Raw genomic sequence first — 10339 nt, forward strand, 5'->3', positions numbered from 1 at the left:
GGGAATTTTTAATAGGCCTCCAAAAGGGGTCAACAAGGGGATTTTTTTTTCTTTTTTTTTTTTTTTTTTTTTTTTTTTTTTTTTTTGCCCTAATCTGGAAAGCCACAAAATCTTTCCTCAAAAAAAAACAGCTGCTAAATGGAGGAGAAATGTAAACTTTTTTAAATTTGTAATCTTTTTTTTAAATGTTATTTGTAAACAAAAGAGTAAAGCCCATTCATATGCATATACGTGAACTTTCCTTGCATCCCGCTCGCAGTCCGGGTAACTCATGCATGTAAATATGCGTCGCAGCAGCACTTTGAAGTCTACAGTACAGAGGTGAACACTTTCAGATTCAGACCACTCTCGCAGACGGGGTGACCTACCATGGAGCAGACCACATTCACTACCCCGACTCCCCCCTCCGTTTTTACCCTTCTCCCACCCTTCCTCCCTCCTTTGCACACAGCAACTTAAGTGTCTGTTTTGTCTGGTTGAACCTCTCATACGGCGCGTTTATCCAAAAGGGGGGAAAAAAGATCTCACAGCTCAAGTTTGGAGTGTAGAGGGTCAGAGGATGTTAGTCTTTGAAGAGTACCAGACAAGAGGCTTTATTATGCATCATTCAGTAAAAGGTATTTCCTTTATTAGCGCTTGCTTCCATTGAGAACCAGCCTCTTAGGAGGACTCTTCTGCTGTCAGTGAGAGTTTCATGTTGGAAGTGTCTGGTTGTGTTTGCAGATTGGAAGTGGAAAAAGGAGGGTCACTTCTGTTTGCCTACACTTGCATTTGCTCGTTAGTGATAAAGGCAACCGACCGCCTTCAAAATGTGTTTGTTCCCTCTCGATTTTACAAAATCTGACAAAGGTTCCAAATATGTGCTCTGAAGTTTTCCTCATGAGCAAGAAGGTAAACAACTAAATGAGTAACAGAAACGAATGGATCATTCTATGATGCATGACTCATATGACTGTTGCACCATCGTAGGGTGCAGGTAAGGAGAACTGCTCCATCGTTTCTGATAAATCTTATTGATACCAGGCGTGTAATCCTATTAACATACCAGAAAATAACAAGACTTTTCCCTCAACATGCTGCTGCCCTTTGCAAGTCAGCTTGCTGAAAGAAGACTGCAAATCTTTTCGCACTCTTACAAGAAATATGATATTCAGCTGTTGAAAAATTTTTCCAATCATAATAATAGTTTGGAAACAAAACCTGGTTGATGGTAATTAATTGTATGGAGGTGTACTGAGGTCTCATAAAGTTGTGGTTTCAAAAATGTTCTGTTTAATTTGGTTTCATGTTATACAAGAAGAAGTTCTGGATTTTTTTATTATTTTTTTGGTTGGTTGGACAGAACGCAGAATAATGCAGCTCTGCCCCTCCTGCACTTGTTGCCATTCGTTGCTGTTCAACTGGCGGACAGAACATTTAAAAGAAAGACGGATTCAGATGTTTGGAGATATCAGTGACTGCAAAAACAAATAAACAAAAAAAAAACACAAACAGCCATGATTTGAACACTATATACATCACCCCCGTGGCATAATATGGTATATTCTCAGTAATACAAACTTAATTTAGGTAACAGGAGAAATTATTTATTTATCTCTTAACAGAATTTTGTATAGAGTATATCTAAAATACTCGTGATGCAGCTTGCAAAGCTGAAATACGGGGCACAATGCCACTCGACATGCTATTGACCTGGCGTTTGCAAAGCAGCCAATCCAGGAGTGCTACTTATTTTCCTCTGTGTTGATTGGCCATACCACCAAGAGCATAAATAACAAAGACTGTAATTCTCCTGCATTAGTCCTAAGACGGTTTCTGCTGTGCGTATTTATTTACATTAACGTATATTTGATGTTTAAGCTGTTAAGAACAGGCAGCTCGAGAGGGGGTCTTAAGTATTTGCAGGTTTTAGTTAGTTCCGGCTATCATCCTTTACGCTGTGGGGTAAATGCTGTGAAATTTTTACTTAAGGTCTGAGAATCTCATGACTTAACTGAAATACTGCTGCTACATAATTTTAAACAATTCTGAAAAATGGCTACTGGTTCCCCCAAAAGTTCTACGAATTAAAAATATACAAAACAGAAAAAGTGTCATTTCCAGGATTTGGTTCCATCACCTCCAAGTAAGTTGTTTCACCTCCTATTTAGTATTAAGATGTTCCCCCAAACAAACAGGCATGCCTTTGTGCAACTCTTCCCTGAATGACCTTTCCTTTTGTCCCCTTCTTCCGATTCTCACTAGGCTGTGTAATGCGAGATCCGAGATGACCCTCGAGCCAGCTGCTTCTTGCTCCAGTGTTGGATCACTCCCACACATGAGCAAGCAACATAATATTTGTTTCTATTAGATGCGCCCCCCTCCTATGTCCAATCAGTAATTGGCACGCTTTTTACTCTTCAAAGTCGTCTGAAGGTGGGAACCGGCGGAGGCTGATGAGTGAGCCTCTCGGTCTGGGTGTGGGCCGGCCGGTGTGGGGTTAAGGGTGATGTGTTTGGGCTTTCAGCACATGCTGACTCAACATCATTCAGCGCGGCTGACCTTACGGCCCCCTTTACGCCGCTGAGCTGCAGTTTTGGTGTACAGGTGTTCGTACTGTGAGAGGCTGCGGCTTGGTAGAGGAGTCACTCTTGTACAAGGTCCGCAAAAAATGTTGCTGGTCGTGTTTATTTGTCTCCATGTGCAGAGCCAGCTGGAAAGCTTAAATTAATGAGTTTTAAAAGTTGGACAACTGAGAAACATTTGTTGAGCAATTGCAGCCATGTACCAGCACTGTTGTAGTTTTAGTGTCTGCTCTAATTTAAACTTGGAATAAAAGTTTGGTATTCTGCCAGTAATACAATTTGTTTGAAAGGTACAACTGGCCACATCCAAACTACCCTATCAAATCCTCATGTTAAAGAAGTTTAAAGAAAAGTCAGTGAATGGCATTAATGACATAAAAATCATATTCAGAATGGTTAAATGCTGAATGTAATGTCCATTATAAAACATTTAACTGAACCAGTGTTTCTCTACTCGGTTCATCAGGGACCGGATGTATGTTTTAGGTGCTTCCCTTCAGCCGCACACCTGACCTGAATAAGTGGGTGATTAACAGGCTTCTGCAGCGCTTGATGGCATGCAAAGGAGGTCCTGCAATCATTGGAATCAAGTGTTTTGGAACAGAGGCGCATCTAAAATGCAGTGGCCTCTGGGGACTGGGATTGGGAAACACTGATCTAAACCAGTAAAATTATTAGACAAACATGTTAATCATGTTGTTTCTGTCAGGATTATTCCTCTATGTTTTCTTTTACCCCAATAAGCTGCAGTTCATGGAGAGGTAACAGTCATCATAACAAATAATGCAGTCTTCAAGGGTCAGCAGATGGGAAGATTTATCATTGAATTACGTCGACTTGTTTTGAATTAGATACATAATTCTGCTTTTTCCTAGTGGTTTGAGTCCTGGCCGTGAAGTGCACTTCGCAGTGTAAGTCTGGGGAATTAACAGCAAAGTTCTCACGCAGTCCAGAGCCACGCAGCATTTCTCCTTTCCTACCTGTTGCTTTGCACTGCCAGTCAGCTGGCTCAAAGTACATTGCTACGTCTTTTCATAGCTTATAAAAAAAAAAAAAGACAATTTTGACTGTCAGAATATTTCCTGATTGTTTTTATGGATAAAATCAGTGACAGAGTTAAAACTCTTACTTAATTCAAGAATGCAATCCTTTAATATGCGATGTAACAAACTTCCAACAGAATTACTACATTTCAGTTCAGTTGCTTTTACCATATAAAAGCAGCTGAACCTTATTATATTGTTATATTTTTTTTAATTGTTGTAGTTTTACTTCATATATGGAAGAGTTAAAAACGTGTTGAATTCTTGAAAAAGTAATACTTATACCATTAATATTCTTTAATTATGATCAAGTATTTAAAAATAAAAATGCATTTGAGTCACGATGACCTATTCTACGTAGAAATAAAAGCACAATCATTCAAAAAAGACAGCAATTTTAGGCAGTTTTTTTGGTCATTATAAACCCTAAACAAAGCATCGTCACTACTCTCTTTCTGGATATAATTTGCATTTTTTTTAAATCCAAACTAAGCATTACATATTTTAAAAGTGGTTTAAAAAAATTGTGAATTGCTTCTTTACCTCACCTTTTCATTTTGTTTCATGATCTGCTGAACACAAATAATAAAACCAAACAACCTGGACAGTTTCTGTTCATATAAATATAAATCATATAAATTATTTATTGGCCAACCAAACCTTTTATGTAAAAGCTGAGTCGTTGTTACCCTGTTAACAATTGTGATGTTTTATTTTGAGAAGCTCCAGCTCTTTGAGGCTGGAAGGTCTCTGTGCAATCACCCTCATCTTTAGTTCCCTCCAAACATTCTCCATCAGATTCTGATCGGGACATTGAGCCAGAAAAAATTGCCTTTAACTCCAGTCAGAAAAAAAAACATGTTGGTAAAAGAAAATAACTTTACTTTTACTCTGACCGTTTTGAAAGTTAAAAAAAAGGAAAAAAACTGGTTCTATGATTAGAAAAAACTTTTTTTTTTAAATTGTAAAAGACGTTTAAAAGTCAAAGCCATAAGTCTCTCAGTTCTGAAAGTCTGATTCAGTTTTTCTCCTCCAGCCAGTAGACATTTCCACAGTCGAAATTATTTTTTTAAGTAATTCATCTGATTTGTATTAAGACTTTCTCAAACACACATCCAAAAGTGATATCTGATTGTTCACTTTCTCTTCCTTTTCCATATGTTTTATTGTTGGCAGGCTACTTCCAGGGCTAAATTACATTTGCTGTCTTGGTGAAGCTCAGTCGCTTACAGAAAAGCATAACACACCACAGAAAATCTCCTCTTTCATTTGGACCGGTCTGCAAATAATATCGGAAGGACTAAGGAGGCCATGTTTTAGATCACTGAGAGGAAGAAATCTGGGTTTAATATTCCTTTGTATAAACTGTGGGAAGTGAACTGCAGGAAACGCGGATATTCACCTGCAAATCATCTGAAGCTGACAAGATGTGTTAAACGATACGAGGGTAATGGTGGCTGGAAGAACACTTAGAGGAAAGGACAGTGCGGCTGCCTATATGTCCAGTTCAGAGTCAAGTTGCTCGTTGTTGTCTGTTTTCTTTAACCGGACAAATAAAACAGCTGAGAGACTTATGTAGGTGATATGAAGCACATCAGTCTTGATTTGCAAAGGTGGAGGAATAACTGCTGCTTTTGTCTTCTCTCAAACATTGAGTGGATCTGTGCAGACATTCTTGGTTTTTTTTTGTGATTTTCTTTTACTTTGAAACCTGAACACAACACTTCTGCTGTTTGCCATTTGATCCCTGAAGCTAAAAATAAAATAACCGACTCAGAGAATTTAGGTGGTAAAGTCCTGTCTCCTAACTCCCTCTTTCAGACAGATCCCTACTTCCTCTAAACAGACGGCAGTTAATTGTCTCATGCCTACATGTCAGTCTTCCTGTTGCACATTTTCTATGTTGTCTCTTTGAAGAAAATTTAGTGAGTGAACACTGACAGACAGACATGGGCAGAGGCACTGGATTCTGTTAAACTACAGACAGATGAAGGTATCAAACAGGTTTGCAACAAGGCAAAACCTTAAAACTTTAAACCCTTTGTAGATATAGGAACCTCTGCTGAATGCCTGGTTAAATGCTAATATTTTCATCTAGTCCCATCCGCTGACTTTGTGTCCAACCATGCTTAGTGCTGATTTGGCAAAATGATCTGAGAATCTACCTTTAAAAGTTTGTTTTTTCTCCTTGCGAATGATGATAACGTCATAGGGGAAGTTTAAGTGACTGAATTCTCTGTAATATAATCAATGCATTGACTGGTTGGTAACTATGCATGGTGTAAAAATGAGTGAATATCTGAACTACAGTCATCATTTCTCTACTTACAGCTCACTCAGCCCATTGCATTATGGTCCATGGTCAGTATTCCTGACACGTTAGGAGGTACTTAAGATAAATCAAGGACTTATTTAGGTCTGATTTGTTTGTTTAATTTTTAATGTCACATTAAAAAGTTGTCTAGGATGCGTTAAAAACTTGTGTGATGTAAATTGTTAAGTTCTCCTTAGTTTTATCGAAGGTCCACCACACGACTCTTCTAAAGCAATAAAGTTTCCAGTTGGAACTGCTCTCCCTCTCACGGTTTCCTTCGATTAAACAGATTATGTAAAAAGCATCTTCTAAATGTCCAATTCATCATTCACAGTTGATCCTTTTTCTAATTAAATGGAAATCAAAATGTGCTTTTCCATATATACTTTTTCGGTCTGTTTCCATTTGTCGTTTTATTTGTTTGCCATGTTGTGTGTTTTCATGGTTTTTATTTTGTGAGAGAGCCTTCAGCATTTTTCAGCCTTCATATTGACACTTGTTCACATGTCTGTTACTAGAGAATGAATTTCCTGGAGCGCTTTGCGTCCAAAAGCGTGAGCCAGCTGAGCTTTTTTTTTGTTTGTTTTTCAACTTGGACCAGCACGACATTCAAGGAGGAAAGAAAACGCAGACTTTTACTCCAAACATTCCCCGTCAAACGTTCCAAACATTCGACAGGGAATGTAATGCAGTTTCAGTTTTATTGAGCAACATGTGGATCTAATTGTTTCTAGAAACCTTAGGTAATTAGATTTTAACATTACTCATAAGTGCTACAGGTGTTTGGTTTAGCGTTTAGCACCATCAGCTCAAGATTCTCAAAGTTTAAAGCTCATATTATCAACACCCTTCTTTCCAGCAGTTTTTCTTTCCTCCAGACTAAAGCACTTTGAGATTTCTTTGTTGTTTACCCAGAAGTGTTCAGCTCCAGGTCTCTGTTGGAGTATTAGGGGTACCAGCTTTCAGCAGTCTGGTGGGCCAGCAGCCCCACAGCGACAGCCTCCTATGCGCTTTTATTTGGCCCGTAGCCAGGAGGTGTCAGAAATATTGACACGCTTTCACGTGACGAAGACTTTGCCAGCCAATCTCCCCCACCCTCCTTTCTTAAAGCCCGCCATTCTGTCTGCCCAGCCAGGTATTGTAGGGCCCTGTGAAGGCCCTCTGAATAGTGTCAAACTTGATAGTTCTCATTTTGCTTCCTGTACATGGCAGAAGAAAAAGTGCCCACCGTGTGGGTTTTCCTTTTGTGACGACCCTTTCTAGTCCTCCTGGGAACACACCACATTCCAGCCACAATCATCCCCCCCCACCCCCACCCTCCTTTGTGAATCCGGGCATTGTGGGTGAGCCTGCTATGCCGATAACCCTCCTACCTCTCGGGTGTAATGCAAGAAGAGCATCATAGAGGTCTAGACTTGTATTTCTGCATGCAAAGCCGGATAATGAGCAGAAGGTTTTCAGTGATTTGGCAGAGTTCTTGTTTGGCTCTGTTTATGTGCAGATCCACTCCCTACGATATGATTTAAGGTCTGCTACATCTGGACAAATTACCACACCAGTGTACCATGCATGGGCCCCATGTGTCAGTTATGGTTTATGTAACTACATACGCGGAACCATAGTCTGACCTGCTAATCCCAGAGGCATCATTTCTAGTGTGGCTCAAAGAAAGATTTTCCTGCATCCAGCCACCAGAACTAAGTCGGCAAAAAGAAAGTTTCTGATTGCAGATATGATTTATTTCATGTTTAAATGTACAGAAGGGTGAGTTTTAGGTTTTGGTCTCCGCTCCAAGACTTTCAAAAGGTTTCTATCCTCCCATTTATGGGAATGCAGATCTTTGAACACCCTTGAAAATAAAAACTAAATTCAAGACACATTTCCGATCACCAAGCTGGTGAAGAAACATCGTTTTTGCTGCTATGCAACACTATGTTGTGTGTTATTGTGTCATGAACCATTACCCCCTCTGGGTGAGGAGAACATGTTTTTCCTCCTCTTTGTGACAAGAAGGAATTGTTAAGGTTAAGTAGATAGGGCAGCCGGAAATAATTACCAAGCACTTGCGAAGTCCAGCCCCCCTCATCCCTCCTCCTTTTGTCTGTCCTTTTCCTTTCATTTTAACAATCTTTTCAATGTGCAGATCTTGTTTATGATTAAATTCAGGCTGTACTTGCCTCTAAGCGCAGCAAAAAGATGTTTCACTAAAACAAGCTGTAGTTTCGCGGTTAGACCTGTAATTTACTGGGCTTAGATGCCATCGCAGGCTCCTTGGCAAGAAGAAAGGCGGGCTTTTGTGTGGAGTTCATGGAAAATGACCCCCTCTCTACAAATCAACTGGCAGATGACAGACAATGATGAAAATTAGATTCTTTGAAGTTGTAATGGCCATTGAAATGTGTAAAATTCTTGCATTGAAAGGAGAACCTCCTGGAAAGGCCTCAGTCTTTGGGTGGCTGCTGCCGGCGTGCTGGGAGGTTCGTCTGTGTTTTGTCGCCGACTTCCCAGTGCTTGTTTGCTAATTCCCTGAAGAATTGGACCAGATCTTTGATAGGAGCCTGAAGGGGCTCCCAGGTCCCACCTACTCCAATTGTCACACTGGCCTACTTTCTTTCAGCCTGGTGATAAACATCTGGCTTGTTGGGATGAAAATGGAGTTCCATCAGATTTTAGTGGCTGTTGGATTTCTCTCTTGTCTTTGGTGGAAGACCATGAGCCATTTCTTGGGCTAGTGCTAAACTCGTGCGTTTGTTTTGGTTGCATTTACCCAGAGTGCTCTGTAGTCTGATATCTGCTTGCATCCACATAGGCATTCAAACTGTTTCAGAGTTCACTTCAACCGAACCAAGACCTAAGCTTTTAGGCGAAGCAGAGTTCAACGATTTTGACCTGCATCAGAAATCTATTAAAAGTCCACTTTAGACCTAAAACCGCAAGGGTTAGGAATAATAACTTAATTGTACTTAGACGCATATTTACATGTCAATGCACAGTTTCCATTGCTTTAAGCTGGCGTAGTATTGAGGTAGTTTTTTAGGAAGATAAAGTGATATTTCTTCACAAGAGCTTAGAACAGTAACTGGTAAAATGTTCCCCATAGACAATAACAATCTAATCCATCATTTGTCTGTTATATAGTATTGTAATTTTGCGAAATATTACTTCAATTATATTCTAAAATAGACAAATCAAAAAGCTAACCAAAGGTAATTTGTAAGCTTAGTTTTAAATATACTGCTCAAAAAAAATAAAGGGAACATTTCACTTTAATTTTGTGTGTGGCTCCAAATCCAGGCCTCCATTGGTTAATAAATTTGATTTCCATTGATGATTTTTGTGTGATTTTGTTGTCAGCACATTCAACTTTGTACAAAACAAAGTATTCAATGAGAATATTTCATTCATTCAGATCTAGGATATGTTATTTGAGTGTTCCCTTTATTTTTTCGAGCAGTGTATATTTTTTTACCACTTAAAAAATAATTCATTTCAAGTAATTCACATGCAGAATGTGGTATTTTAATCCAAGAAAATTCAGCAACTGTAACTGTTGAATTATACTAAGTGAAATCCATGAGCTGAGAATTTTGTGGTTGAGGACAACTGGGCATGAGCAGTAAAACTGTTAGCTTGAAGCAACAATACGTTTCTACTTTTCAGCTTTTAATGAACTACACGGATCAAGAAGTAAAAAGAAAGTAAAGTTAAAATCCTGGCAGGTCAAAACACTAAAACGGGGCAGTTTCAAAATGAGAAATGTCAAAAAAAAATCCATCATATCAATGAAACGATAAAAACACAACCAAAACATTTCGCTTGCTTTATGGCGTCTATAAAAATGTTCACTCCTCAGATTTATAACAATTTACTGTTCTTCAGCGCCCCTGTTATTTAAAATGGAAATAATTCTCTCCAGTCTGATGATGGACAAGAAAAACATGACACAGTTGATTGCATATTTCCATTTCGACTGCCAACCAACATTTTCCTGAAGTCAAGACAATTTTTTTTTTTTTTTTTTTTTTTTTTTTTTTTTTTTTTTTTTGGGCCCGAAGTTTGAGATTACCTCCAGATGACCTGTTGGAGCAGTCGGATTCATATTTTTGGCGCCATCATTGATGCTTTTCAGGAAAGACTAAATGTCTGTAACTAGGGTAACAAAACCCTTCTGTGACTGCTCAGTATCAACTCATTTTTCCAACTTCTATTTTTTTCTTCTTCTTTTTTTTGTAAATCTACTAATTAATCTAATATGATGTGGAGAATCTATAACTTCAAGTTGGATCATTGGGACAAATTGACTCGTCTGTTTTGTATAAATATATATATATATATATATATATATATATATATATATATATATATATATTTTTTTTTTTTTTTTTGTTGTGGGTTTTTTTTTTTTTATATTTTTAATA

Source organism: Poecilia latipinna, unplaced genomic scaffold (genome assembly GCF_001443285.1).
Source record: "Poecilia latipinna isolate Pla-1442-1.1 unplaced genomic scaffold, P_latipinna-1.0 Scaffold1638, whole genome shotgun sequence".
Classification (NCBI taxonomy): Eukaryota; Metazoa; Chordata; class Actinopteri; order Cyprinodontiformes; family Poeciliidae; genus Poecilia; species Poecilia latipinna.